This window comes from Phyllobates terribilis, unplaced genomic scaffold (assembly GCF_046119375.1).
Source record: "Phyllobates terribilis strain yellow unplaced genomic scaffold, ASM4611937v1 Scaffold_6184__1_contigs__length_46290, whole genome shotgun sequence".
Classification (NCBI taxonomy): Eukaryota; Metazoa; Chordata; class Amphibia; order Anura; family Dendrobatidae; genus Phyllobates; species Phyllobates terribilis.
In genome coordinates, this window is record NW_027368928.1 from 11,047 (window position 1) to 15,566 (window position 4,520).

The following is a 4,520-nucleotide window of genomic DNA, read 5'->3' on the forward strand; positions in this document are numbered from 1 at the left end:
GGAATCAGAAAGTAGCCGTTTAAACTAGTCGTTACATCAAATAGAGAAAATGGGCGGTGACAGCTAGCCGTTGCTTCATAAGTAAGGAAACCCAAGTCCGAAAGTAATCCAACCAGACGCGCTTCAAAGCGCAACAAACCTCAACACAGAAATGCGCTATAAGACGAAGCTCAACCAAACTCCCCACTGGATGAATATTATGAAGAAGCTCAACAACTGACTGAGGCAAATAGATGTAAAAGTGTGATGTCCAGTTCAATTCTCAAACAGCAATCTAAAGAAATTCATGAACAGGAAAATGCACATTTCATATAGGGGACATTAGAGCATTAATCACTCAAGTTGATGTGGACGTATGTGCATATTCATGTAATATGGTAATTGAGCTTTATGTCACCAAATGAATACTTCTCTAATGTGGAGCTCAATAAAGGACGAGAAAAGCGTTACATCTAGTCAGGCTAAGGACACCTATGCAATGGATCATTTCTTAGGCATGTAATAAGGGTAGAAGACGATCACCATTGTCAAGTTTTTGGCAAAGAAGAGCATGCATTGACTGAGATTATATCAAATGGAGCTAAGCAAGTAAGACAACTTCAGTACTAATTCATTTTAATGAACAACCATAAAGCATGAAAGACTCAAAGCTATCAAGCGCAAGCTACCATAGTTCGTACCTTGATACTAAGCTCGCTAATTCTAGTCAAATAGGGGAATACTTACAGTTCCATTGCCTCAAAGCTAATGGAGTCGCATAAGGCCAAGTTGAACCCGAAGGTTTAAGAAGACCTGTCGAATAAGCACTTTAGTAAAAATATCCACCAATTGCCCTTCTGAAGATACGTGAGTAAGCTTGATGTTCTTGCGCTCCACATGATCACGTAGAAAGTGGTGCCGTATATCGATGTGCTTCGTTCGTGTGTGATGTACTGGGTTCTTGGAGACACAAATTGCGCTGGTATTATCACAATAGATAGTAACAGTGTCGAGATTAATACCGTAGTCAACGAGCTGTTGCTTTATCCATAGTACTTGAGCAAAACATTGCGCTGCGGCTATGTACTCTGCTTCTGTCGTTGAAAGCGCAATACAATCTGCTTCTTGGATCCCCACGATACAAGACATGGTCCAAGGAACTGTGCCATCCCACTTGTGCTCTTACAGTCTGCTAAATAACCTGCATAATCTGCATCGGTGTAGCCAACAAGAGAAAAACCGCCTCCTTGGAGTACCAAAGACATAAATCGTCAGACCCCTTAAGATACCTAAGTATGCGCTTTACATGAGTAAGGTGAGAAGCACGAGGGTCTGACTGAGAGCGAGCACAAACACTAACGGAAAATACAATATCAGGTCTTGAAGCAGTTAAATACATAAGGGAGCCAACCATACCTCTATACATAGTATGATCTACCTTCTCAGCCATAAGATCTTTATCCAGTTTTGTAGTGGTTGAGAGGGGTGTAGGACATGGTTTGCTTCCTTCCATTTGATACTTCTTTAGGAGCTCTTTGATGTATTTCTGTTGATGTATTTCAATGCCATTTTCCAACTGGTTCACTTGAAGCCCGAGGAAGTACTTGAGCTCACCAATCATTCTCATGCTGAACTTGAGGCTCATGGTATTCTTAAAATATTCAACAAGCTGCAAGTTAGTAGAGCCAAAAATAATATCATCAACATATATTTGGACAATAAGGATATCGCACTTTGCTTCCCTGATGAAGAGGGTCTTGTCCACCAATCCTCTTTTGTAGCCACTAGCAAGGAGATACTTTGATAGACAGTCATACCAAGAGCGAGGGGCTTGCTTAAGACCATAAAGCGCCTTTTCTAGGAAGTACACATGATCAGGATAAGCTGGATCTTCAAATCCTGGTGGTTGTTTGACGTACACCTCCTCGTTCAAATCACCATTGAGGAAAGCGGTCTTCACATCCATTTGAAACAGCTTAAATCCTTTGTGTGCGGTGAAAGCTATCAACAAGCGAATTGCCTCTAGTCGAGCAACTGGTGCGTATGTTTCATCATAATCAATGCCTTCTTGTTGATTGTATCCTTGCGCAACAAGTCGAGCTTTGTTACGAACTACTGCTCCACTATCATCCAATTTGTTCCTGAATATCCACCACGTACCAATAATGCTTCTATCACCTGGCCGGGGCACTAGACGCCATACCTAGTTGCGCTTGAACTCTTCTAACTCTTCTTGCATAGCAGTTATCCAGTCTGGATCTTGAAGCGCGACTTGTATGTTCTTCGGTTCCTCTAAAGACACAAAAGCACTACAAGCAAGCAAGTTAAGTACGTTAGAGCGAGTTTGTGTACCTTTTTTGAACTGTGATATGATCGTTGAAACTGGATGGGACTTCATTTGTTGGTAATCTCGCACTGTGACCTCATTATTATCTGGTTACTTCATCGTTGTAGTCTTGGACAAGCTTTCAGTTTCACCAGATTGCTCACTTGGTCCCGCTTGAGGACTCTCAGGTTGCGCTTGACTACTGCTAGGTCCCGCTTGAGAACTAGAAGGTCCAACTGAAGTAACTGAGGGTGTTACCTGACCTGAGCGAGATGATGAAGGTGTAGCTTGATCATTGTTGAATGGACCACTTCCTTGATTTATATTCTGAGTGTTTTCCTATGGAATGGCTTTGTCACTTGGATTGCCTTCTTCTTGAGTCAAAGGTTAAGAAGCGCAACCACCACAATCGTCATCATCACTTTCTATACCTGTGGAAGTCGTAGAAGGTGGAGCTTGAGGAATGTGTGAAGAAGCTGGAGGTAGATCAGGGCTATCAAATGGACCGTCATTCACTTCTTCAGTGCTATAAAGTTTCCCTTCATCAAATTTCACATGGATACTATCTTCTTCCCTCTGAATCCTAAGGTTGAGCACTCTATACCCCTTGCTAGATGGAGCATAACCTAGAAAGATAGCATCGTCGTTCCTAGCATCAAATTTATCCAAGAGATCCTCATTGTCATTGACGTAACACTTGCAACCAAACACTCGTATGTGAGAGATATTCGGTGTACGTCCTTTGAGCAACTCATATGGGGTTTTCTCTAGGATAGGCCTTAACAAGGCAAGATTAGTAATATAACACGCTGTGCTCATAGCTTGTGCCCAATAGTATGAAGCGACACCACTAGAGAGTAGCATTGTTCGTGCCATCTCTTGTAGAGTCCTATTCTTGCGCTCAACAACTCCATTTTGCTCAGGGGTTCGAGGAATAGAAAAATTATGATCTATACCCCTTTCATCACAAAATGCTAAGAACTCTCCATTCTTGAATTCAGTTCCATTGTCAGAACGAATTGCACAAATGGGGAGCCCCATACTTTTTTCTAAGAAAAGCGCATGAGTACGTAACGTTGCAAAGGTTTTGCTCTTGTCTTTTAAGAAGAGAGTCCAGGTGTAGCGAGAATAGTCATCAACTATAACGAAAATGTAGCGATTACCTCCCTTACTCTGAGTACATAGTGGTCCACATAAGTCCATGTGGAGAAGCTCTAGAGGAGCCTTGGTCTGCACTACCTTAATAGATGGAAAGGAGCTTCTTGTCGCTTTGGCCTTGGAGCAATCTGAGCATGAAGTCATGGATTCCACCTCGATGCGAGGAAGACCACGAACTAGGTCTTTGGACTGAAGCTTGTTGAGTAGATGTAGACTAGCGTGTCCCATTCTCTTGTGCCAAAGACTGGTTGTTTCTTCGAGTGTAGCCAGACATAGGTTGCGGTTGGGGGATAAAGAGTGATCAAACAAATAAGTATTATCAATGCGCTTACCCTTTAGAAGTATCTCTTGATCAGGGCTGACCACTGCACATTCACTTGTGCTGAACCATACTTTGTTTCCCCCTTGGTCGCACAACTGGGCTACACTGAGAAGATTGTATTTGAGGCTTTCTACTAAGTTCACATCTTTGATCTGGATTGATTTATTCAAATGTGCACTGCCTCGAGCTTTGATTCTTCCCTGCTTTTTGTCACCGAAGGAGACGCTGCCTCCCTCCTTAGCTTGAAATGAGAGTAGCAATGTTGGATCGCTCGTCATGTGACATGAACATCCGCTATCGAAATACCACCTGCTCTTCATTCCAACCTGCAAGTGAAGAAGTCAAGCTTTGATCTCCCAACGAAGCTTGCGCTTTGAGGGAATATTAGACATAGCTATTGCTGAGATGGTCTTTGGGACTGGCTCATAATAACTAGGATCGTTCAAATCTAGCACTAGATGAGGTCTCGCTTCACGAAGCGCACCTCTGCGTGCTGAAGCGCCATCGTTCTCAACAGGTGAATGTCAACGACGTGTGCGCTTGCCCTCAGATTTAGCCATTGGCTTATAGGGCTTATTTTTTATGCTTTTTAGTTCCTCACACTCATGCCTATCGTGTCCATTTTTACCACAAAAGGTGCAGTAATGGTTACCTCTCACGTAACCATACTTCCCTTTTCCTGGTCTAAATGGTGCTTTCTTTTCAAGTTTCATAGGCTGATCTGGGGTGCGCGCT

At 42.8% G+C, this 4,520-nt stretch overlaps 1 pseudogene; it reads right to left on the reverse strand.

Moving 5' to 3' along the window:
- Nucleotides 1-744: 744 nt before the first annotated feature.
- Nucleotides 745-1,429, reverse strand: LOC141250820 (uncharacterized; annotated as a pseudogene).
- Between the last annotated feature and the right edge of the window lie 3,091 nt (nucleotides 1,430-4,520).